General features: G+C 37.8%; 1 protein-coding gene across 3 annotated transcripts in view; it reads left to right on the forward strand.

Moving 5' to 3' along the window:
* The window catches only part of RASA3 (RAS p21 protein activator 3), a 283,743-nt gene that overhangs the window by 123,459 nt on the left and 134,530 nt on the right, over window positions 1-25,754 (forward strand). The gene's annotated exons all lie outside the window — the stretch shown is intronic.

The raw sequence follows: 25,754 nt of genomic DNA on the forward strand, positions 1-25,754 counted from the left end.
AATATGAAGCAAGGTTCTTATCTGAAAAGATGGAGAGCTTTGGAAAGTTTGACAAGGGATGAAAAGGTCTGGAAAAGCCTCTGTGATGAGTGGGATAATAAATCAATTAGAGAATTGTAAAAGGGTTGCCTTGCTCTTGTGAGGGCCCACTTGAGATTATGGGACTTAACTGTGTTATTGACACAGTTTGTGATTTTCTCCAGCCTTGTTTCCACAGCAGGTAATTAGGAGCTGGGGCAGTGGAAGCTGGTAGGAGTCATCCAGATCTAATGATTGGCAGGACCAGAATGAACCCACTTGAAGCTGAAATCTGTCTTTTATTTGGAATCTGAGATCCATGTTCTTTTCCTTATTTTACCCTAGCAGATTGCAATCCTTTAAATCAGGAGGGCTTAACTTTTTCTCTTTTTTTAATCACGGATCTTTTTGGCAGTCTGGTGAATCCTATGGAACTCTTCTCAGAAGAATATTTATGAATAGTTGAAGGAAGTGCTAAATTTTAGTTAAAGGCTAGTGAAAATAAAGATGTATTTTTTTCCATCCAAGTACCTCATACTAGGTTTCCATCCTAATCCAGTATTCAGGGACACGAAGTTAAGAATCCCTGATTTCAATGGCTATTAAGCCATCCAGTGAATGTAGAGCCCTCTCTACAGCACTGTGGAAGACCAGAGAGTTTGATCTTAAGAAACATTAACTTAAGAGTTCACATTGAAATTTGTTGTTATTTTTCAGTCATTTCAGTTGTGTCTGACTCTTTGTGACCCCATTTGGGGTTTTCTTGGCAAAGATACTGGTGTGGTTTGCTATTTACTTCTCTAGTTCATTTTACAGGAATGAGGAGCTGAGGCAAGCAGGGTTAAGTGACTTGCCCAGGGTCATACAGTTAGTAAGTGGTTGAGGTCACATTTGAACTCAGGTCTTCCTGACTCCAGGCCTGGCACTCTATCCATTGTGCCACCTAGCTGTCCTGTATTAACATAGAGACATAAAAATTAGATCAAGACAAAAATCTTAAGTCCCTTTATCAGAATCCCTGTTGAAGAGAAATTATGTACACTATTTTAATCAATCCCTTTAAATAACCTCCTAATTCAACCATAAGCTATTTCTAAGCAGCTAAACTAGAACAGAGACCCTTTGTGGGGTGGTTCTAACCATTGCCCCTCTTTCTATAACTTCCAAGATTGTTAACCTTTTTTTGTGTCATGTACCCCATTTTGTGGTCTGGTGAAGAATATGGACCCCTTCTCAGGATGTTTTGAAATACATAAAATAAAATCCAAAAGATTGCAAAAAAAGCAATTATATTGAAATCAATTTATGAAAAACATAATATATTCACAGAGTCCACATTAAGAATCCCTGTACTTACTTGGATTTAATCAACCACTTTTCACTGTAGGCTGATGAAGAAAGATCCAGGCAAATGTTAGTATATATATATATGGAGGCTCTGACTGAACGGAAACCTTTCTAAAACACTTCTGGCTACAGGATGGGATACAGGGTGAGGCAGGTTGCCAGCCAAGAGAATTCCATCACTGAAAGTGCCCAGAGAGCCTCGTTAATGAGATGATGACACTTAAACTAAGTCAGTTGTGGACACGTGTTTGACTTAGATCCAGAAGGAATCTTAGAGATCCCCTACACTAGGGGTTCATCACCTGGGGTTCGTGAATTAAAAAAGCAACAATTTTAATAACTGTTTGAATATATTTGGTTTACTTTGTAATCCTATGTATTTTACCATATGCATCTAGAATGTTATTCTGAGAAGAGGTTCATTATTCTGAGAAGAGGCTTTTATAGACTGACAAAAAGGTCCATGATACAAAAATAAAAAAGGTCATGAACTCCTGCTCTGCCCTAACACAGGTATGGATCTGGTCCTAGGCTTGGAGTTAGGAAGACTTTGGTTCAAAGCCCCAGCCCCGACATTTGGTTGGCTGTTGCACTCTGTTCTCAGAGACCCAAAATGATATCACTGTGTTAGTCAAGTTATAGTGCGTCTGACTATGGCTGAGTAGACCAATACGAGTTGGAAGGCTCAACCACAGGTCGGGCACAAGTAATCCATGTGAACATTTGGTGTTGATTCTCTAAATTTGTTCATGTCATGTTTCTCTTGAGCTACTTCAATTCTGCTTTACTCAAAGAGCACAACACCTTCTTTGATGAGGACATGCCATGCTGGGCAGTCTTGTACCACTCTCTGCCATGTTTTTTATTTTTTATTTTTTTTTATTTTTTAATGTTTTAATGTTTAATGTTTTAATGTTTAATGTTTAACAATCACTGCCATACAATATACTTTCCTATTGAGTATATTTTCACTATAGTCATGCTATGTAGTCAGACTAAAATAAATGAAAGAAATCATATAACAAATCAAAACATGATACACAAACACATACACATACACAAACATGATCTGCTACATTTTGTGAATGGCTTCCATATTTCTTTCTCTGAGTGTGGAAGGCATTTTGCCTTGAGAACCACCTTTGGGATTTTTTTTTTTTTAAGAAGTTCTTGCATTATTACGAAATTCCAAGTCTACCAGAAAAAACTCTCGCACACTGTGGTCATTGCTGTGCACAAAGTTCTCCTGGTTCTGCTCCTTTCACTCAGCATCAGGTCATATAAGTCCTTCCAGGCCTCTCTGAAGTCTTCTTGTTCATCATTTCTTATGGCACAATAGTAGTCCATTACATTCATATACCATAATTTATTCAGCCATTCCCCAATTGATGGACATCCCCTTGACTTCCAGTTTTTGGCAACTACAAAAAGTGCTGCTATAAATATTTTTGTACATGTGGGACCCTTTCCCATTTTTATGATCTCTTGGGGATACAGTCCTAGTAGCGATATTGCTGGGTCAAAGGGTATGCACATTTTTGTAGCCCTTTGGGCATAGTTCCAAATTGCTCTCCAGAATGGTTGGATGCGCTCGCAGCTCCACCAACAATGAATTAGTGTTCCAACTCTCCCACATCCTCTCCAGCATTTATCATTTTCTTGTTCTGTCATGTTTGCCAATCTTATAGGTGTGATGTGGTACCTCAGAGTTGTTTTGATTTGCATCTCTCTAATCAATAGTGATTTAGAGCATTTTTTCATATGGTTATAGATATCTTTAATTTCTTCCTGTGAAAATTGCCTGTTCATATCCTTTGACCATTTATCAATTGGGGAATGACTTGTATGATTATACATTTGAGTCAGTTCTCTATATATTCTAGAAATGAGGCCTTTATTCCCGAGCTTAGCTGTAAAAATTCTTTCCCAATTTACTACATCCCTCCGGATTTTGGTTGCATTGGGTTTGGTTGTGCAAAAACTTCTCAGTTTAATGTAATCAAAGTTATCCATTTTGCATTTCATAATGCTTTCTATCTCTCCTTTAGTAAAAAATTCTTCCCTTCTCCATAGATCTGATAAATACACTATTCCTTGCTTCTCCAGTTTATTCATGGTATCAATCTTTATACCTAAATCATGTACCCATTTGAACTTTATTCTTGTGTACGGTGTCAGGTATGGGTCTATGCCTAATTTCCTCCACACTGTTATCCAGTTTTCCCAGCAATTTTTGTCAAACAGTGAGTTCTTATCCCAGAATCTGCTATGTTTTACAATCAATTCCAAAGTTCTTCAGAACCCAGCCCTGACATCTACTAGTGGTGTGAACCTTTCTGAGCCTCAGTTTTCTCATCTGTGAAATGGGGATAATAATACTTCTAATCTTGACCTCAGATGATTTTAGTGAGGTTCAAATGAGGTATCTGTAAAGTGTCTTGCTAACTTTCAACCACTTGATATATATTGGCTATTATTGTTGGGAATAGAAAACTGAGGCCCAGAGAAGTGAAATGATTTGCCAGGACAAGAACCCACTCTTCCTGACTTTTTGTACAGTGCGTTTTCTGCTATAGTTCCATGATGTGTGTGATGCCTCATCAGTTATATGCATGTTTTGTGTATCCCTTTTGTTTGTGCACAAAACCTGCCTTTTGTAGAACCTATGTCAATGAACAAATTTGGGGAATTTTTATTTGTGACAGACCAGGTATCGACCTAGCAGAAACTTCCTAGTAAATGATAGGAAGTCTTAGTAGTGAGATAAAAGCAGAAATGAGATAGAGGGAGAACCAAAGGGTTGAGTTATTTGGGGTCTGAAGGAATAATACCATTTGCGAATGTTAAAATAAATGAGAATAGCTAATTCTAATTTGGATATGGAGACTGTGGAGAATTCAGCCTCTTAAGCAGTCAAGTCTTGCCTGGAGAATGATTTATTCCGGAGCTGGGGGCTCTGTCTGGAGAATGAACCAGGAGGACATTATTTCCTTATGAAGAGAATTTAAAAGGAAAGTTCTAACTAGACTGAGTTGGAAATAGAAAGAGAAACTAGACTTTTGGGGAGCTCAGACAGTCATGAGATCTGATAACAGTATCATCCATTCATTCAACAAGTTTTACTGAATGCCAGTTTTGTATATAGCATGGAACAGAATGCACCAGCATTCTAAGAGTTTCTTGCATGCTATGGATCTATTTGGTGCTATGGATGATTCCTTATGATTAGCTATATTCAGTGTTTCATTCAATTCAGCCCACATTTTAAAAATACCTACTATCTTCAAGCCCTTATGCTAGGCACTTTGAATTCAAAGGCAAAAACCAAATAAATAAACAAACCAGTACCTGCCCCCAAGATGCATCCATTCATGCTATCGATGACTGTTAAAAATTAAGTAGAGAGTATCAATCAAGCACAAAGTAATTATGTGCCAAGCTTTGTACTAAGCTCTAGAAATACAGATAGAAACAAAATTATTCTCACCCACAAAGAGTGAATAAGAGATTTTTTAAGAACATGGCCCAAAGAGTAGACCCCATTAAGATTCTAATAGTCCAAAAAGACTATATGGACTTTTGGACAACATCAGAGTGAAACTCCATTATCTTCTGTAGAACCTCTCTATAGGTAATGCTTTGGTTTCTAGTACAGTCCTGGACCTTTACAAATTTAGTACATTTCCCATAATTGTAAGTTTCGTTCTATCCATATGACATCTGGGCAGGATAGAATATGATTTTCATTTTGACTGTAGAGAGACACCATTAGAACCCTCTGGGAGACAAAAATTGCTTGGAAACTGTGGTTTGTCCTTATTTTGTGTAGTTAATTCTATCCAGGTAGGAGTGCCCTTCCTTACGAGGGTACTCCCCATGCCACTCGGGGAGTCAGTTGTTTCTTTTTTTAAAAAAATTAATTTATTTTTAGTTTTCAACATTCACTTCCTTAAGTTTTCTCCTCCTCCCGCCCTCTTTTCTCTCCAAGATGGCATGCAATCTGATATGGGCTCTACACACACATTCCTATTAAACACATTTTCACATTAGTCATGTTGCATAGAAGAATTATAATGAATGGCACAAACCATGAGAAAGAAAAAAACAAACCCAACAACAACAAAAAAGAAAAAAAACAAAAAAGAAAATGACCTGCTTCACTCTGCATTCCAACTCCATAGTTCTTTCTCTGGATGTGGATGGCATTTTGCTTCATGAGTCCTTTGGAATTGTTTTAGGTCCTTGCACTGCTGAGAAGGTCTAAGTGTATCAAATTCAGTCATCACACAGAGTGGCTGCTTCTGTGAACCATGTTTTCCTGGTTCTGCTCCCTTCACTCAGCATCAGTTCATAGAAGTCTTTCCAGGATTGTTTGAAGTCCACCTGTTCGTTATTTCTTATAGCACAGTAGTATTCCATTACATTCGTATACCACAACATCTTCAGCCATTCCCCAATTGATGGGGAGACGATTGTTTTTTAACTCCTCCTAATCTGGTAACATTTATTTAAGAAATAAGGAAGAACATTGTAAAAATGAACAGTTTTGTAAAACTTAAGAATTCTGATCAATGCACTGACCAACTTCACTGAACAAATCCCTTTAATAAAAGGATTTGTTTTATAAAACTTGGACTCAGTCAAAAGGCTTTACCCAAGGATCTAGAAGACCACATGTGACCTTAGGGCCACAGGTTCCCCACCTTTGGACCAACAAACAATTCTGGAGGACTAATGTTGGAGAGAGCTTGCTACTCACTTTCTAGCTGAAAGTTAATGGAATAAATACACAAAATGAGACACACATTTTTGGACATAGCAGATGTGGGATGATGGCACATAATCTCTTTGGGAATTTTTGTCTTTGTCTTTGTATTCTAGATTTCTTACAAATTTCTTCTTCTCATTCTCGAACTCTGCAGTTCAGCCATACTGGATTACTTACTGTTCCATATACATAACACTCCATCTCCCATTACTATTTTTTTGTCCTGTCTGTTCCTATGCTTGTAATACATTTCCTCTTTACTTTGACTTCTAGAAATCCCTGATTTTCTCCAAGACTCAGCTTGAATAATCAATTAATCAACTGATCAATTAATAAACATTTATTAAGCACCTAAAGAGGCAAAAGATAGTCCTGTTCTCAAGGAGGTCACAATCTAATGCAGACAAGAAGAAAACATATATTACAGAGCAAATTACAAGATAAATAGGAAATAAAAGAGAGAAAAATAGAATTAAGAGGGGTTGGGAAAAGCTTTCTGTTGAAGGTGGAATTTAGTTGGGACTCAAAGGAAGCCATGGGACTCAGTAATCCGAGCAAAGGAGGGAGAGGGTACCAGCCATGGAGGACAGCCAGAAAGAATGCCCAGAGCAGAGAGATGAAGTGTCTTATCTGTGGAATGGCCAGGAGGCCAGAGTCAATAAACTGAAGAGTTCACAATAAGCCTTTTCTGATTCTGCCAGCTGCTAGTGGACGCCCTCCCCAAATTACCTCAGTTTTCTCATCCGTAAAATGGGGGTAATAAAAGCACTGACTGCCAAGGTTGTTGTGAGGAAAAAATGAGACATTTATAAAGTATTTTGCAAACCTTGAAGTGCTGTGTAAATGCTATTATTATTCCTATTACATTAATTTGTGTTTATTGCATACATATTCATGTATGTTCATGTCACCTCACCCATTAAAAAGAAAGTGAATTGAGGAGAAAGATTATTTCACTTTTGTCTTTGTATCATAAGTACTTAGCATAGTCCAGAGCACCTAGTAAGTGCTTTATAAATGCTCACAGATTGATCCCCAGTGTCTAGCACAATACCTTTCACACAGCAGGTGCTTATTTTGTTGAATCGAATTATAGGAGTACATGACAGGGTACCAAATGACTTTCACACTCTCTGGGCTTCAGTTCTCTCAGTGTAAATTGAACTTGGTGATCTCAGAAGACCTGTCTAGCTCCAGCACTCTGCTGGTCTGTTCTTTTCATGTGGAGGTATTAGTGACTTATCAGTCAACCAACAGGCATGTCAGAAGCATCCACTATGCCAAATTTCCTTTCTTCCTGAAAAGGAGGACTAGACAATGTGAGAATGCTGGGTGGGCAAACTGTACTGAAGGGTAAAAGAATAGGAAAAGTGAAGGCAAGCTTCTGGTGCCTTCCCTCTGTTGATTATTTCTAATGTATCCTTTACATAGCTTGTTTATACAGAATTGTTTGCGTGTTGTTTCCCTCACTAGAGTGTGAGTTCCTTGAGGGCAGGATCTACCTTTTGCCTTCTCTTGTATCCCTAGCACTTAGCACAATGCCTGGCCCATAGCACATGTTCAGTAAATGGTTATTGACTGACAAGCTTCATCTACTGAAGACATGCCTGTCTAATCCTTCATTAAATATGAAAAAGAGGAAAAATACCAGAAACAAGTTGTCAATGACTGTCACCAAGTGTGGGAAAATAAGCAGGATTGTTCATGCTCTTTAACATGCAAGGAATCAGGCTTTTATTTATTTATAACCTGCTGAGATTGTGAACCCTCCAAGTGGCTATGGTTCTCTATATAAATAAGATGTCTGTATCCAAGCCCTTTGTCTGAAAAACCCTTGAGCAGATGCTTTTGGTTGGGGGTGTCTCTGTGAAAACTCCCTGTCTGCTGAGATAAAGATCCCAGATGGTTTTGAAATTTTGTAATCTGAAATTGAAGTTGTGCTTTGTGAAAAGCAATTATTTGTGGTTCAGACCCTTTTACTTCATTGGGGTTTTACTTGTGGTGTGGATGTGTTTTATTTCATAATACATAGATACATGTGAGTGTGATGAGGAGTGTTTCTTCACATCCTCTTTCTGTTTTCATATTGATTTCAGAATAAGCTCAGGGACTCTAAACTGATATGGTGACCCTTTTAGTTTGGAAAATGTGGCTTGATACATCAGTGATATGAATTGCAACTCAGACTTGAAGCTTTAGAGGCTCCTAAGAAACACATCTAACCTGGGGAGATCCTGAGAAATCCAGTCTACTCTGGAACTTCTAGAGATCGGATTTGGTTTTCTCTTGCTCTTTTTTCAAGAATACTTCTGAAAACAGGAGCTCTGGGTTTGTAATCAGAAGTGGATTCAAGACCTGGCTTTTCTTCTTACTGCTTATGTGACCTTGAGCAAATCTCTTAAAATGTCTGGGTTTTGGTTTCTTTATGTACAAAGCAAAAATGTTGATGATTATGAAGTTTCCATTATCTCTTGAGCCTGTAAGAGAGACAGAGTACAGTAGTAGGCATACCTACTACATTTTGAATGATAGACTACAGCTTGAATCTGAACTCTTTGTATGGCTACTTGTACTTTGTATAGCCGTGAACAGAGTATTTCATCTCCCTAGGCCTCAGTTTCCCCATCTGTAAAATTAGCGAAGTTCCACTCTAAAGCTGTTCTAAGAGCCAACAATGAATTGAAAAGTAGGAAAATGTTATTTTCTATATCTCCTCCTCAGTTTTCTCATTTTTATTTTCCTTCCCTCCAGTGTTTTTATTTTGCTTAGAGGTCTTCCTATCCTGGAGAAAAGTAATCTAATAAATTCACAGTAAGGTGTTAGTGACTTGTCGGGTTATTCCTCCTAGAGGTATTTACATTTATAAAGAGATTTAGAGAGGATAATGCAAATCCAGATAATTGAATTTCCCTTGGAATTTTGGGCAGCCCGACACTTCTGAAGACTGGAGAGATTTAGGAAACCGGTCCTCATCTTGGTAGATAGAAAACATAAATGAGATTAGGCTTAAATGAGAAAGTGGGGTCAGTTTTAGAGCCTCACTCCTTCCCTATTGCCATGCAGGCCCAGGGATATCTTTGTGGTAATATTAGAAGACAAAGATGTTTTAGATATGTATCTCCAAAGAGGAATGAAATATGTATATGTACCCATATTGGCACATACAGATGTATATGGTTGAACTATTAGTCCTAAAAGTGAAAATGCATAAGTTAATTTAAAAATTTTAAAATGGAAAATTATGAGTTCTTTTAAGGATAACACATTAAATTCCACAAGACAGGCAGAAACTTGTATTTTAATTATCTTTTTCCATTTTTGCCCTGTCAGCAAAAAAAAAAAAAAAAACCCACCAAAACTCATTTGGAACATTTTTGAAAAATCCTTTTTTTTAAATGAAATTCTTTGTTTTTTATTAATTAAATGCTAACTCCAAATCACTTCACTCAGGAATTCTTAGATCAAGTAATGTAGACATTTGCAAATAAGATATATAATGTGTGTGTGCATACATACACACCATCTATAAGCATACATATAAATATACTTGCATAATATATATATATATTAAAAAATCTATAGCACTTTGAGAAGTTCTATATAAAGTATATTATTATTGTTTTTCATACTGGTATAATTAGAGAGGCAGCTAGATAGATGTGTAGAGTGTTGGACATTGAATCATGAAGATCTGAGTTCAAATACAACCTCAAACACTCACTAGTTTTGTGACTCCTCTGTCTGCCTCTGTTTCCTCAACTGCAGAATGGGGATAAGGAGAGTCCCTACCTCTCAGGGTTGTTGTGAAAAGTCAAGTGAGATAGTATTTATAATGGACCTAGTAAGCTCTATTCCCTTGCCTTCATTGTCATCATGAAAATCCAGGTTCTTTGGGCCTAACTCTTTGTTGTTGTTATAGCTGCTTAATTTAGTGGAGAAAATGAGCACAGAGAGAGGCAACATACTGTAAATTAGCTCATTTTGAAGCAAGATGACATGAATTTTTAAGGGGCCCCATTGTTCCCTTCCTGAAATGCCTTTTTTATTTATGGTGTATGTTTTAAATTGGGAGTCGCAGTTTCATGTTTCGGTGTATTTCCATTGTTACGCTGTCTTTAGTGGCCTGGTAAGTGACTATACAAATTACCATAATTCAGCAGCTGTTGATTGCCAAGATAATGCCACTTAAGCTCTAGCCAAGGAATGTAATTTGTCCTTGAAGAGCTGTATTCTGTAATATATCAAAGAGTGTTTCATAGGAGTTATGAAAAGGAAAACAGTCCCTTGTCCACAGAAAAGATTTTTTTCAGCCTGCAGTTCAAATGTGGAAAAGAATTTGGAAAAAAATTTCTAAAGAAGTCTTTCTCTAGCCTATCTATGATCTAAATAAAAGGTCTTCCTATAGAAATATGAATTGTGGCTCTATGTCTATAGTCATTTTTAAAGAAATGTTGATATTATTACCTGAATTCAAGTTTTCTAGCTTGGCCTACTTGCTAAAAAAAAAAAAATACTTTATTCAGAATCAGAGGGAACACCTTATGTCTTATTTTCAAATTAAATCTAATCTCCAGGAAGAGTTAACTTGCTCTGCTTGGTAGAATTAAGAACAAATGGACAAAAGCTGCAGAGAGGCAGTTTTTGACTCAAGAAAAACTTATAAACTCTTGGAGCTGTCCAAAGATGGAACAGCTGATTTTTTTGTCCCTGGTTGTGGTCAGGTAATCAATAGTCATGGACTTTGTAGACAGGGTTCTTGCACTGAGAACAACTTGGACTAAATGCCATCTGAGGTCTTTTGTGTCTTGGAGGTTGTATGATTCCATTGTGGGAACTCAAAAGATCTTGTTTTTCCACAAATTGAGAGTATGGATATATCCACCAAGTTTTATTTTCTAAGCTAGGAGATTTCCAGTATTTTGTTAACACCCAAAGAACTGGTTATTATATATTTAACCCTGGAAAATCCTATCAAAAATGTAGTGGCAATAGTAGTAGTAGTAGTAGTAGTAGTAGTAGTAGTAGTAGTAGTAGTAGTAGTGGTAGTAGTAGTGGTAGTAGTAGTGGTAGTAGTAGTGGTAGTAGTAGTAGTAGTAGTAGTAGTGGTAGTGGTAGCAGTAAAAGTAGTGGTAGTAGTAGTAGTAGTAGTGGCAGTAGTAATGATAGCTGACATTTATTATATTACTTTAAAGTTTGCAAAGGATTTTACATGCATTCATTCATTTGATCCTTGAGGTGACCCCTTGAGATAAACGATATTATTATCTCCATTTTACAGGTGAGGAAACTGAGGCTGCAGGAGACTAAACCACTTACTCCAGGGTCACACCAGAAATGAGTGTTTGATTCAGGATTCAAACTCAGATCTTCTTGATTCCAAGTCCAGCTTGTTATAGAAATAATTGTATTTATGTGGGACTTGACAGCTTACAAAATGTTTTTATATGATTTAATCCTTACAATAACTTTGTAATATAGTTAGGGCTGTTGCCTCAGTTTCCTCAAGTTCTATTATTCACCCAGGGTCACCTGGGCATAGGGTAGAGGTCTGACTCTTAGCCTAGCAGTATGTTCACTGTGTCCCACAGAGACAGAAAAATCAGCATATTGCACTCTGTTTGTAAACATATATTCTTAATTTGCAGCATTGTGGGTATCTGTGTGCCAGGGAGGAGAAAATGGTTTTAAATATTCTAAATTAGAGTAACATTTCTTTTTTCTATTTTTCTTACTTTTTTCTTTCTATTTTTCTCCTTGCTAATCTCTCCTATTCATTCAGATTCTTGAAATATAGAATTTTCTGGCTTTAATAACTAGTCTATCTTTTGAAAAAAGTGTTTTGAGATCTATTGTGAGAAGTCATTTTATGGTGTTCAGAGAAAACTGGAAGCATTCCCTACCTTTTCTACCAGAGTTTTTTTTTTCTATCTCCTTTCTTATCTATAAATTAATAGTAATACTTATGCTACCACCTCACAGCCTTTGGGGAAGTTACCTTGTAAACTTTGAAGTGCTATATAGATATAAGGCAGTTGTTCATGTATCATTAATAGGTAGGGATTGGACCTATGGTTTTATTGTTAGATGGAAAACTCCTAGATGAGCAGACTCCCTCTCCCAGTAGAGCTTAGTGCTTTCTCTGCCATGTAAAGTTTTAGAGAATTTCCTGGAGCACTGAGACATTAGCTAAGTGACTTATACAGGGTGATACAGGTAATGTGTGTTAGAAGTGGGACTTAAATCCAGGTGCTCCTGGCTCTGAGGTAACTCAGCTCTATCTACTACGTAATACTACTGTCATTACTATTATTATTCATTATTGTCACCGCCATCATTATTAAAATATCTCCCTCTTTCACTAGGGATGGAAGTGCAGTGGATGCTCATGGCCAATCCCTGTGCTGAAGCTTACCCTACTCCATTTTTCCAAGGCTAGAACAACTGGTGCCTTCCATAACCTGGTGACCTCCTGGGCCAAGGGAGTCACCATATTAGTGGTAAACTTATTGCTGACACACAGTTCAGAGTCCTGGAACTCAAGGGATCCTCCAGCCTCAGCTTCCCTGATTAGCAAGGCTTACTGACTTGCTTTTGTTATTAGCATCAATAATAATAATTAGTAATAAAGAAAGCACCGGACTAGACACCCTACTGGCCTTGTGGCCATGGGTAAGCCCCTTCACTTCTCAGTGCCCCAGGTCGTTCTCTAGTAGAATGTGGAAGGTCTCTGTTGGTAAGGGGTAGTTTCCTCACCAGAGTTCCCTATAGGCCAGCGAAATCACAGGTCTGGCCTCATAAATGTTGTTTCTGTTGTCACGGTTCAGTCATGGTAGTTGTGCCTGACTCTTTGTGACTCCTTTGGGAGTTTTCTTGGCAAAGATACTGGAGTGGTTTGCCATTTCCTTCTCCAGCTCATTGTACAGATGAGGAAACTGAGGCAAACAGGTTCAAGTGACTTGCCCAGGTTCACACAGCTAGAGTGTGTGTCTGAGGCTGGATTTGAAATCCTGTCATTTTGACTCCAGGCCCAGCGCTATCCACTGCACCGCCTACTTCCCTACAGTCCTTGTTATTGTTCTATTCCATATAAATAAAATTACGTGTTATATCACTAACAGTTCATATTAATTATGTAGCAGACAATTGTATAGATGTGTTCATTGTTAATAATGTTAACATTAATGCAATGTTAATATATTTAATGAATATTATTATGAATATTAGTTATGAATATTTATAAGTATCAGTGCTATTAATAATATTAACTTGAACTTGACTTTTTCCTGACATTATTTCCATGCTCATTACCTCCATGAGGTTCTGTGATTCTTCTATTGTCCTCATCCTTTACTACAGCTCCCCCGCCACCCTGGCCCCAATTCATGGGGCAAGAGGGAGACATGGACGGGCATATTCTTTATTTCCCTGTTCTGCCACTATCACAGTGACCTCTTTCTTTTTGAAGTTCATTCATGCATTTTACTCCTAGCCCCCTCCTGTCCTTGTTCTTGTCATGATCTCTGTGACACTCTTTTACCATCCTTGATCAATTAATCACCAAACACTTATTAAGTACCTGTTATGTGCCAGACTCCATGTTAGGCAGTAGGCATAGGGATAAGGGATTGAATCTGTGATTTCTTTAGTATATCGAACTCCCATGTGGGAAACTCCCTTCAACAGTGCACATCGGCACCTTGTCTGCATCTTAACAGTCTTAGAGTCTTGTGCTGACAGATTGAGTGGTTATTTCCAGCATCACACAGTCAGTATAACGACAGAGATGGAACTTGAAGCCAGATCTTCCTGTCTTTGAGGTCAGCCTTCTATTCAGATATCATGTGAAATTGATTTTCATGGGTATATAAAAAACAAACATAAACCAATCTTCATAGGATTTTTGTCTATTTCTTTTCAAGTTGGCAGGTCCCTTAGATCATTTAGCTGGTGTTCTGGTTTATCCTATCATTCTACCTGTTATAATTCTTAGCAGCTGCATAGAATTTAGTTAGAAAGGGAATTTAGGTAGCCCAATGCCCTCATTTTATAGAGAAGGAAAAAATCCTTTTCAAGAGTAAGTAGTCAAATGAAATTGCATCCTAGGGAAAGGGAAGGGGATGGAGGGAGGGAGAAAATTTGGAACTCAAAAATTGAAAAACATGTAAAATTTGTCTTCACAAGTAATTGGGGAAAATAAAATACTATTAAGTAAATAAAATCACACATTTAAAAAAAGAGTAAATATAGCCAAGTTCTCTGTTTCCATAGCCAGTGCTCTTTTGTTTACATCATACTGCCCCTTGGCATCTTAATTTGATAACGCTGCTGGTCCTTTGACCTCCTTATCTTCAAGGAACCTTTATCTAGACCCTAATCTGGTCACTCACTGTCATGGTCACACTTTGAACCTTATTAGAAGTAACAACTCTTCTACTTCCTACTTTTAAAATGCTGAATTCCTCAGCTTTGATGGCAACATTCTATCCTCCTTCCTCACCTCTCTTTCTGTAACTCTTCTTTATTTTCACCTTGATCTTCAGCTTTTTGTCAAAGTTGATGCTCTCCTTTCTCATTTTTTTGACTTTACAAAACCAGCATAGGCTTTGTTGTTAATAATTACCACCATGTTCCTCAGTATGCTAGAGTTCTTTGCCCCATCACCCTTCAGCCATGCCCCTTTGCCAGTCCTGGAGCCCAGAGAACCTCCTTCAATTACTTATCCTGCACTAGGCATGTGAAATGTCTCCAGGGAAAGTCACAAAACTGAATTGATTAGGTCTACTATGAATTCATATTATCTAATCTTTGCTGGGCTCTCAACACAATCTGTCTCTTTCTTTGGCCCTGTTTCTTATGAGAGTTTCTAAACGTGATCATTGGCCAAGGTTATGTCTTTGGAATATTTTCAATTCTTTTACTCTCTTCATTGATGACATCATTGACTCCCATAGCTTCAGTATTTCCTGTTATGTAGATGATGCCCAACTCTGTATCTATATCTCTGACCTTTCTCCTCAATTCCAGATGTCCATTTCCGATTGCCTGAAAGATTTCATCTGGACATTCTGTCAGCACCTCCAAGTCACCATGTCCAAAATCCAATTCATCATCCTACCCCATTCTCCTAATCTGAATTTCCTTCTAACTTCCTTATATCTGCTGTGACACCACCATCTTACTAGTCACCCATACTGTGGTCAATTTTTAAATTTGTACATGCTTTGCACCCTCCAGTTTTCCAATCTAATCCATTGTATTTCTGCTACATCTCTCATATTCATCTCTCCTTTCCATTTCCACCATCCTCAACTAATTCAGATTGCCTTTACTTCTCTTTTGAACTATTGCACTAGCTTCCTAAATAGTCTGCCCTCCACCAATACATCCTATATATCACAACGAGAATAATCTTCTTATTAGAAAATCCTGAACATATCATTCTCTTTCTTAAAAAGCTTCAAAAGTTGTTTGTTGTCTATTCAGTATTTAACCACAACCTGTAGTACCTTTCAGGTAGTTTTCCCTTAACCCATACCAGCTTAAATCAAACTGAGCTCCCCAAATGCCCTGTTTTTCTACTTTCCTGTCTTTGCACATGAGAAGCAATGGGATATGGTAGATAGACTATTAACCCTGGAGTCATGAAGCCCTAGGTTCACATTCTGCCTCAACATTTACAAGTAAGTCACTGAATCTCTCTGGTCCTCATCTTCGTCTTCTATTAAATAAGGATAGTACCTATCTCATGGGATTGTTGTCCTTTCACAAATGAATTAATATCTGTTTAAAGCACTTTGAAAATTTGAAACAAAAATGTCAGCTCTTATGGTAAAGTTATGCCCAGCAATGGGCAGAAAGCCACCTTCAGGTCAAGAATACCTGGTTTGAAGTCCTGTCTCTCACACATACTGGCTGCGTGACCCTGAAGTTATATATAGTAGGTAGAGAACTGAGCTTGGAGACAGGAAGACCTGTGTCTTCCATAGCTGTGTGATCTCGAAAAAGTCAAATAACTTCTTTGAACCCAAGTTTTATCATCTCTAACATTAGGGAGTTGGATTTAATGACCTCTAAGATCTCTTACAACTCTGTATCTTTGATCCTAGGCACTGTTCGGTACTCCCAGACAATTCTCTAAGACAGAGGTTCTTTTTTTGTATCATTTAGGCAATTTACTTAGGTCTATGGATCCTTCCTCAGAATTATATTTTTAAATGCATAAAAGAAAAATATGTGGCATTTCAAAAGAAATGAATTTTATTGAAATTCAGTTATAATTGGAAAAAAAACCCCAAGAAGTTCACAAAGCCCAGGTTCATTCTCTGAGATCATGAATGACAGAATATTGATTTTCTGCAGTGCTAGATGGAGTTTCACCTTTCTATTCCAATGAAACCACAAGCAGTGGAAATGAGAAATGGTGATGATGTCATCTTTCTGCCTCAAGTAACACTTCTACCCTTCTCCAATCTCTCGTTAAAATTCCTGCCCAGACTGCGAGCTCAGATGCTGCATTCTCCATGAAGCTTTCCTTAGTTTTTTAATTTAAACCTAATCATTTTTTTCCTATTCAGAAGTACTGTCTCCCTCCTCCAAGCTTCTATAGCTCTTTGTTCATACCTCTCTTATGACACTATATTCTGACAATTTATTTGTCTTTTGTTTTTCTTGCTAGCTCCTCATGAATGAGAACAGTACCTTAGTTTTGTCCCTCCTTCTAACTCTGCTTACACATAGTAGGTTATCAACAAATATTCATTGAATGAGTTCAAAAACATCATTACTCCCCTCGGTCCTCTGCACTTTATTTAATTTTGAGTCATGTTTGAAAATCAGAGTGCCATGTTAAATCTACTGGAATTTGGAAATACCCAATCCTCTGAAAAGGCTGGATGCTTATGGCTAACCAACTGTGATGGCTGGAGAGGCCAGACTGAGTAATGAAGGGAAGAAATGGAGGAGAACCTTGATGAATTGAAGGAAGTCCTCTTCTTGATTTACCTGGTGGGATGGGCAAGGAAAAGTGACAAGGGAGAACCCTTGCAAAGGCAGGCAACCTTCCCAGACAACTTGATATGGTACTTGTGGTTTGTCAGATTTCAAATTTGAAACAGACTTGAATGTGGCTTCTGTCTGAAATACTTTTTCTCCAGCTCTTTAGAGATGCCACAATTTACTAAGCCCTGGTTATTATCTATCTCTTATCCTACAGATTTCCTGAAAATCTCAGAGGTATTCTGTTGCTACTTTTCATTCATTGATTATTTTCACCCTGATTTTTTCACAAGAGATTTGAGAGTTTGCAAATCTATTGCACAGTCTTTAATGGCTCATCTGTTTCAAGATGACCTGGAATGATGTGTCTATTTAAATCAAGCAACAGAAACGGTGTGGTATGTTATATATGCAATTAAAATGAAAAACAATCTACTCCCCTAGGTTGTATTTCTAGCAACCTTCAAACATCTAATTTATTCATTTGTATTCACCATTAACTGTAATGTCTGATTTTGTGTGTCATTTAAAAAACACCTTGGTATGCATTGGAAAATCTTCCATATGGGGAACTCAAAGTGATTGTATGTATAATATCCCATCCCCATAAATCTACTGTAAGGTGAATGGTCCCAGATGTTGCTATTGTGCAAAATACAAGAAAGAAGGAAAGAAAGGAAAGAAGGAAGGATGGAAAAGAAGAAGGAAAACAAGGAAGGAAGGAAGAAAGGAAGGAAGGAAGGAAGGGAGAGGAAAGTGTTTTTCTTTAAGGCCAGATAGTCTTTTTATGATGGAGGCCAAAGACAGAGACCAGTCTCATCCCCTTTCTGTTCACTTGCTCCAGAGTCATTAGATATTACAATCTTAGCAAAGTGACTAGCTGTTGAGTAGGAAAGGTTGTTTACTATTTAATTGTATATGGATAGAATAAATGTGCTTCTCATATTTCCGTTGCTTATTACGTGGAAATCATTTCCTGTTGCAAGAAGCCTCTCAGTCATTTTTTTCCCGTTGTCTCATTCCTTTTCCCTTCTCTGACTAATTTGCTTTTTGCTCTGACTCACCGTTATATCTTTTACATGTGAAGATGATTAGATTTAAAAAAAAACAGTCAAAATATTTCATGTTTTAATGAAATATTTTGGCTGATGCCTTTTCTGGGGTTCTTGGTTCCCCTTTCCTTTGTGGGTGGTTCATGGGTGTTAAAGCATTCCTAAAACTAGGTAGTCTTCAGTTTAATAATAATTGTAATAGCTCGTATTTCCACACTTTTATCATTTACAAAGCATTTTCTTCAAAATAACCTTCTCCACTCCAATTATTAGGAAGCTCTTCCTTATATTGAAGTGATGTTTGCCTGTCCATACATTCCACTCTTGGGTCCTATTTCTGCCTTCTGAGGTCAAATAGAATAAAGTTAATGCTACTTTTTTTCTTTTTCATTGTGAACTTTAAACCAATAACTCTGTCAGGTAGATGGTATTATTATTTTATCTCTATTTTACAGGGAATAATAATAAGAGCAAACTTTTCCTTATAGAGTTGGAGAAAGCCACAGAGATGTTTCCATTGTACTTTTCTCTCTTTACCGTCTGCAGCCTATTTTGCGCTTGCTAATTGAGAATTTATATGTTGTATTCCCCTTAACTCTTTAAGAGAAGTGGGAGCTTATATAATAATGCCACTGGAACTGATGTTTCCTGATCAGGTGCTCATCTTACCTCCTCTGCCTAGATTTTTTTTCTTTAGCTTTTGGTCAAAATGAGATGTTCTTTAGTAGTACACACAAGTGGTTCATTTCCTTCACATTGAGTCATCAACCATTGTGCCTCATAGTTTCCCTTTTGTCCCCTCCACCCTTTTGTAGCAAATTGTAGTGTAATAAATGAGACTATAGAAATGATTAAATCTGGGACTTAAGGGAGGAAATGCATGACCATATGTGTGTGTGTGTGTGTGTGTGTGTGTATGTGGTCATGGGGGAACCCGTATCCAGCCAAGTACAGTATACTGTCTAGAACCTACTTTTTTCTGTCTAGGGTGGCTTAGCTGAAAAAAAAAACTATACAGCTTTAGTTAGCTTTTTGTTATTTACATATTAAGGACTTCAGGGTGCTTTTTAAGGTTATTTTACATGTAGGTGAAAAAGTTCTTATTGGGATGGAATGAGGTTATCATTTGATCCCAGGTTGTCAAACAGACATAAGAATGTTTAAAAAGAATGTATTTACTTAACATCTTCTTGACACCCATCCCCACCCAGGCAGAAGGGGAAATGTTAGCCCAGTTTCTTCCTTTGCTTGTTTTTCATCTCAGACTAGTGAAGGTCAACCGTCCAACTGTCATATTCATTGGCCACCTCAGAATACCAGATACTTTCATGTTTTAAGAAGAGGGAATAAATGCAAACTGGCTGAGGTATCTAGTTCCTGTTTTTTTTTCTTCTCCTCCCTTTTTCCCCTTCTCCCCTATCTGCCCCTCTTTCTCCATATTCCCTTATTTCCCCTATCCCACTCTCTCCCTTCCCATGATTATTGATTAATGGTTTGTTTCTTGTATGAAGTTGGGATGAAGCAATCCAAGTTTGAAACATTTACCTGATTTGAAGCAGTTCAACATGGCCTAAAGTACACGTTTACCTGTGATGCAAAGATAACCAAGTCTCTGCTTGTGTAAGCTGTACAAAACAGTCTAGCTGTACTATAGACAGATTAACACATTTCCTTTAGATATAGCCAGTTTTCGTTTCAGACACGTCCATCATTCAGTTCAAGGGCTATGTTTCTAGAGACATTTTCCTGGAGCTTTCTTTTTAACCGCTTAACAAAAACAAAGTCTTCAGGACCTCTCCTGAAGGTTTTGCTCGGATTTATGTAATTCCATGTAAGCTATACCAAGTCCAGTTCTGAGTTCCTAAAGATGATTGCAAGGTCTTTAATAATATCTTCTTCAAGAGTTTTCTTGGTATTGATTAGGAATAGAAGCATTGACTATATTTCTGTATGTCTTTTTTTTAAAAACACCTGATCCTTGAAGTACTTAGAATTAGATGGAATCTTTGACTTCTAGAACCAGATGGAACTTTGGAGCTTTTCTGGCCCAGTCTTCTCTTGCTACAGATACTTCATCTTTTGACTGTGGGCATTTTCTCTGGTTTCCTCCCATGCCTGGAATGTGTTCCCTCCAACCACTGACCTCTGAGTTCCTTCAAGTCCCAGCTAAAAGTCTACCTTCCACTGGAAGCCTTTCCCAACCCCTCTTAATTCCAGGGTCTTTCCTCCCTTTGTTCATTATTTCCTATTTATCCTGTATACAGATTGTTTGGCATATATTTGTTTGCATGTCATCTGCCCCTTTAGATTATAAACTCCTTGAAGGCAGGGACTATCTTTTGCTTCTTTTCTTTTTTAACATCAGCTGTTTAGCACAATGCCTGGCACATAGTAGGTGCTTAGTAAATATTGATTAATTGATTGATTACAGAAATATGGTCTGATAGAAATTCAGCCATAGTCTAGTGCTAAGAAGTTTACAATGAGAGGATCTATCTTTGAATACTGACTTTGCTTACTCTGTGACCTTGGGCAAATCTATTCTGCTCTTTTGACCTTAGTTCCTCATCCAGAATATGAGGTGTTTGGACTAGATGACTTCAAAAATCTGTTACAATGAATCAGTCAATCAACAGGCCTCTACTAAGTGCCTCCTATCCACAGGAAACCTGTGCTGGGTAGACAAATATGAAAGTGAAACAGTCTATCCCCTGATGGGACTCTGTTACATTCTATTATGATGTCCTAAGCAGGAGAGGTCCAATGGATAATTTTCTGGTAGAAAACTCCATGGAGGAGTTTGAATTTGGGCAGATGCTTCCAGGAAGGAAGGCAGAATTCTGACTTAGTGATGTTGAGGTAGAGAGGATATTCCAGATTTAGGGGAAGGTTTGGAAGTGAAAATTGAATGATTGAATAAGCGTACTGAGCAAAGCTTGTACAAGTATGGGAGAGCTTAGGAAGTAGCTTGAGAACAGAGTGTGGTAAAAGTATCTCTGCTATAGTACCTTGAAGTGAGTGATCAGGGACCTGTCTGTTTCATGAATTGGTTTGTAAAATCTGCAATGAGAAAACAAAACGGATGAACACATGTTGCCCAGATTACAGTATATAGTTACTCAGACAGCTTAGTGAGTTAGTCCTTCTGTGTGTGTGTTCTAAATCTATCTACCTGTAGATATACATCGAACTCTTTTTGTCTCTCTCCATCTCTGCCTTTCTATCTAATCTATCTACCTATTGCTACAATATAGTTGGAACTGATGGAGAAGATTGGGCTGGATCATAGTTGGGGGAAATTTCACACTACTTATAATGATGCCAAACCGCTGGCTACTGCAAAAACCCGTCTTTATGATAGTATTCTCCCTGTGATGTCTTATGGCTTTGACTCATGGAATGTCACTGTCTTAGAAGAAGCAAAATTTTCCAGTAATTCAAAGGCAATGGTGGAAATGCCTACAACAGAATCCACATCCAGAAGAAGAACTATGGAGTCTGAATGTACATCAAAGCATATTATTTTCTCTCTCCCTCTCTTTTTGTCTTTCTTGTGGTTTTTCCCTTTTGTTCTAATTCTTTCACAACATGACAAAGTGGAAATATATTTAATATGATTGTATGTGTATAGCCTATATCAGATTGCATGCCTTTTTGGGGAGGGGGAAAATTAGAACTCAAAAATCTTGTAAAGTGAATGCTGAAAACTACAAATTAATTAATTAATTAATTAATTAAAAAAATACCTACGCCAAAGTGACGTAAATAACATCATTAAATACACATATAACTAGAACAGTGTAAGATCTCTCTAGGACTATTGCAATAGCTTCCTCACTGCTTTCCCTTCCGCAGGTCTCTCCCGTCTCTGGTCCTCCTCTGCAGAGTGATTTTCCTAGAGTCTAGCTCTGTGTCACTTGCCTACTCAGTAAACTCCAATGTCTTCCTCTTGCCTCTGGGAAGTGAAAATAAACTCTTTAGTTCAGCTTTTAAAGCTGTTTATAGCCTGGTCCCTACCTGTCTTTCCCACTTTAGTAAATGTATATTAACCTCTCTATACTCTACAGTCCAGCCAAGCTCCACTGGTATTGCTCCTTGCACACAGCATACCATCTCCCTTCTCCGTGAATTTGTACCCTGCACCCCACCTCCCCCTGCACAGTTCCTTTTTTCCTTCAGAACTTTGCTTAGGTGACACCCTTAACAGGAAGCCTTTCCCTACCCCTCAGCTGTGGGCACTGCCCCCACTCCTCTGCACAAATTAACCTTTATTTATTTTATATGCATTTATTTATATAGAGAGAATGCAAGCTTATTTATTTATTGGAGGTTGGCATACAGTGGATGCTTAATAAATGCTGATTGATTAGTTGAAAGGAAAAGAGGTGGGCCATCTACGTATGAAAAGTGAGATATGACAGACAGCTGGATCATCTAATGTTGCAAAGACCTTTCATATATTGGACAGATCCCCTTTGGACAGTTTACAGAAAGGCCTGGACAAGATGTGGAGATCTGGAAGGGAACCCTTTCACAGATGAATCATCAAAGAGGAGTGGGACCATTTGTCCTATCTCTTTGTAGGGTTTACTGCAGGCAATAAAGCTCTGAATATCCTTAGGCTGGTTTTGTATTACCCCAAAGTGGGGTGACCCTTGAAAATGTGTTTTCTTTTGGTGGAACTGTTTATTTGGCAATTTTTTTAAGGAGGTTAAGTACCAAATTGTAATTTGAAATGTAACGTTCTTTTTGCCTTAATGTGTCCTTTTCTCATTATCATAAAACTAAATTATTAAATCAAGAGCCAGGTTTGGTAATGTGCTGGAAATATACACACAAATGGCCATCTAAAATCTGAGATGATATTTCAGTGAAAACTCTCTTTCCCATATGCATTGCTTTATCTTACTCTATATTCTGTCCTTAGTTCTAGTGAAGGGATTTGGGGTGATGGATTTATCTTTTAGCTCAACCCTTTCCAGCGTAGTAAAAGCATTGATTACCATTGGTAGTATCTCTTTGTATATCAGGAAGGTGACTGGACATTGGGTTGAACCAAAGCCTAGATGAAAGGAGATCTTTCACTCCAAGAAGCACCCTAATCACATCAATAAACAAGGCCTGAGAAATCAGGTCTCAAGCCTCAGATCATACAAAATTAGAGGGAACCTGAGTATAACCTGTTTTTTAAAATGATAAGAGACGGAGGACAATACAACTTGGGGTAATTATTCTAGTTTCTGTTGCTTTTTAGTGAAAGGCCTGTGCCCATCTAAAAGCGGATGGTATATGTTTCAGGTTCTAGAGCCATTTGTCCATTTCCCCTTTTTCCTCTTGTTAATTGTGGCCTCAGTTATAAGTGTACTGATTAAAAATGTAGATTTTTAAAATAGATACAACAGCAAATATAAAAAAAAAAACATCCCAAACTGGATGACCCATTCTGAAGTATGTCAAATATAGCTTCATGGAGGGTGATGTGCATAGTTTTCCTGGGCTATATGGTATGATGAGCAGTTATTAACGCAGTCAAGAAAAGGATTGCCTAATTGTGCTTTACTGGTACATTAGCTGCGTCCTAGCCATGGGATAAAAAGTCTTAGAGCATACATCACTTGTGTAGCAAGATGAAGAGATGTTGAGAGTATGCAGGATTATCCTACCAGAATAGGTAGGGTGACAAAAATAAATAAGATATAAACCAGGAGAATAATTTCTTCATGTTGTAAATGACTTCTTCCAAGTATTTTCCCCACCAAGGCAATATTTTTGAAAACTGTTCTTTATGTAAGAAAAAATGTAGTTCTGTGTAAACCTCATTACCTTTAGCTTTTTGAGATGATTTTGGGAGACAGTATTGATAGAGTGAAAAGAGTAACGATTGATATTTACTACCTGTGTGACCTTGGTCAAGTAATTTAACTTCTGTGAGATTCAGTCACCACTTTTGTAAAATAAGTTGGTCCAAATGGCTGGTGAGGTCTTTTTTGCACTAAATTCATGATCTTATATCTTCTAAGCTCTGATGCTTATTATTTGTACAACTTAGGGTAAGTTACTTAATCTCTCTGAGCCTGTTTCTCATGTGTACTGTGTGTAAGTTAGACTAGATGTTGTTCTCCGAGGTCTATTTCTATTCTACATCTGTGATCACATGATGGATATAAAATATCTTTAACTAAATGTGCAGGGAAGTGGACTCTTGGATCATAAAAGAATTAGGAGGTAGAAGAGGGTATTTGAGTGGGAACCCTGAAGAAAGAGAAGTCAGAAATGAATTTTTTTCAACCTGGTTTTAATCACGCAGTATTATGATATATGACCCTGCTTATAAAAGTCAATTTGATTTGCTTGTGAATGCTGCTGGTGGGCTTCCATTACCTTGGGTGATCAGAAAGGGTATTTATTAATCATTTCATATCTAGTACTTTTTTAAAAAGATGACTAGTGAAATCCTAGCTTTTCCATTATATGATTGTAATGCTTTTTGAGTTTTAGACCTTAGTTTGAGAGTGAAGGCAGGGCCTATCTTTTGCCTCTTTTTTTCATCCCTAGAGCTTATCGTAAGTGTCTGGCACACATTGACCTTTCCCTGAAGGTCGAGTTCAGGAAATGGGAAAGTTTTGAATGAAAGGTAAACAATCGTCTATTTAGGAATGCTATTTTTTCAGTGCTCTGGTTGCATGTCATAAGTATGTGATTTTAGAGCTCCTGGCTCCCTTGTTTTAAAGAGCAAGACAGTGAGATTCGGGGTGGCCAATTAACAAAGACACACAACTGGTTAGGAATAGAGGTGGGACCAGATTTTAAAAGCGCCTCAGGAACTGCGACTTGTCATAGATCAAAATAGATCCAACAGCCTTGCTGAAGGGCTGTAGGAGTGTTGACTCTTCACATTCTATCTCCGAACATCATTTAAAGGACACTAATGATTTGTAAATTACAGGATTCACACACAAATCAAAGATTTGTGTCCTCCCCATTCCGTTTTCAGGTAATGAACACGAGAAGCAACTATGCCTGCAGTTGAGTAGCTCAGATTAAGAAATTACAAGGACAGTGAGTCTCTTGACTGCCTGATCGCTGATGAGTATGAAGATTTCTCTTCCTGTCTTACTAGACAGGAGCAGGCATTGCCCAATGATCTAGGGAGGTTTCACGAAGTGCTGGTTGCTGATTGATGTGGCTGTAGTGGGTGGAAAGACAAAGCTGGCCAAGGGCTAGACACCTGATTGACACTTTTGAAGGAAAGACAAGGTGCATGTAAGGCAAGGGGCTATTTCAAGTTCTAAAAGGAAACAAGGCATGGAGGGATTGTTGGGAAGTGGTTATGGGTTTTAAGACCAAAGGGGAAAAGTGATCAAAAGAAATGAGCTAAAGGGTAAGACATGGTAGAAGAGCTGAGGAATGGAGAGAGGACCACGGAGCAGAACAACTCATCCTCTGCCTATGGTGGAGGGTGGAGGAAGGAATTATAAGGCTGGGTTTAAAGTATGTCATTATGCACTTGTAATTGCATGATTGCTAGGCCAGAGAAAACCAAAGGACCACGCAATTGTGTCTCTCTTTAAGTT

Source organism: Notamacropus eugenii, chromosome 6, assembly GCF_028372415.1.
Source record: "Notamacropus eugenii isolate mMacEug1 chromosome 6, mMacEug1.pri_v2, whole genome shotgun sequence".
NCBI lineage: Eukaryota > Metazoa > Chordata > Mammalia > Diprotodontia > Macropodidae > Notamacropus > Notamacropus eugenii.